This window comes from Gobio gobio, assembly GCF_949357685.1.
Source record: "Gobio gobio genome assembly, chromosome: 4".
Classification (NCBI taxonomy): domain Eukaryota; kingdom Metazoa; phylum Chordata; class Actinopteri; order Cypriniformes; family Gobionidae; genus Gobio; species Gobio gobio.
In genome coordinates, this window is record NC_137100.1 from 49,507,748 (window position 1) to 49,509,495 (window position 1,748).

Genomic DNA, 1,748 nt, shown 5'->3' on the forward strand with positions numbered 1-1,748 from the left:
GCTTGGGGGACGTCAATACTCATGTCAGGTACAACATGGACAGGAGTTTGGAAGGAATCAACATTATATTTGCACATGACACGGATGAAAACATGGAAGGAGTCGTCAATCCAGTCATCATCGACTTAAGGGTCACCAGTGACAGGTTCCTTTGCAGTAGAGAGGACTTCAGGGTCACCACTGGTGATATCTTGAGAAGAAGTCTGACCTAAAGAGGGTAATGACATCAACATAACCATATTAACAAATAATGATATAATCACATCATGCTGTCTGCTGGTGGATCACTGCTTTGTTATTAATTGATGCCGATTTAAGTCGTGCTTTTGAGAAGAATATATGTGAGACAAACCTCTTAAGCTCTGGCACCATTTTTGGGCTACCCAAATTGAAAAGCTTCCCATACCACATACAGTGGTCTAAATTAAAAATTCTGGTGTCATTTTACAGGAAACCCTTTGAAGTTACATAAACCACTGCTAAAAGGGATAAACATGAAAGTATATGTTGTCTGAGCTGTAATAACCCCCCCCCCCGTCTGTTTTTAATATTTTATATGTTTATTATATCAAACAAAACATATATTATAATAATTATCACTTTCAGAAGTGTTTTAAGTAATTTCAGGGTTTTATGTAAAATAGACAGAGATATTGCATGGGGGGATTACATAAATTACAAAAATCTTTTTTTCCAGTATTTTCTGGAATCTAGTGGAAACAGCCCAAACTGTCTGCAAGGTGCTAGAGCTCACAGGGCCTGAGTTACACACTTTCAAAAATTAATTTATAAACCCCCCCAAAAAAATCACAGCTCCGACAACATATACTTACATGTTTATCCCTTTTAGCAGTGGTTTATGTAACTTCAAAGGGTTTCCTGTAAAATTACATCAACATTTTTAATTTAGACCACTGTATGTGGGTATGGGAAGCTTTTCAATTTGGGTAGGCCAAATCCAGACAGAAATGGTACCAGAGTAAATAAGTTGTAAATAAGTTACTTTGTGTAATACAAATGCCAAAGTGATGCATGTCTCCAGAAAGTAGAGACTCCAAGCTTTCAAATGGTACCACATATGAGGTCAGAGCTCCTCCACAGACATTTAAAATTGAAAGTACTGAAAGGACCCTGTACTGGGTCCGCAGAGTTTATTAATTGTAAAATGAATACCTTTTTAAACTAACGTTTATTAATAAAAAATATTTTTGAATCATCTAACGAAATGAGACATTTTCACCAAATTTCACACGCTTGTGTATGGGGACACTCTGAGGACACAAAAAAGCAGTCGTTATAATTAAACAAAACATGAAATTGGCTGAATTTGGCTCTATACGACTCAACCTTTTTGCTCAAAATTATCTTCATTTTTGCAGTTGATCTGCTTCAAGCTTCTATTGTGCTTGGCTCCGCTGCTTGCAGCTATATTTATAATTATTATTAGTTTTAAGTAAATTTGTCATTATTTATTTTGCCAGGGAAATTAAAACTTTACAAGTTACTTTTTTCAGTGATTATTAGTAATATTATTATTACTAATTTATTCACAAAAAAAAAAATCTAAATTCAATGTTTTGACAGTAATGTTCTACTCCTGTGCATTTTGCAGCACGCCTGTATATATATATATATATATATAAATATATATATATATATATATATATATATATATATATATATATATATATATATATATATATATATATATATATATATATAGAGAGAGAGAGAGACCCACAACATAT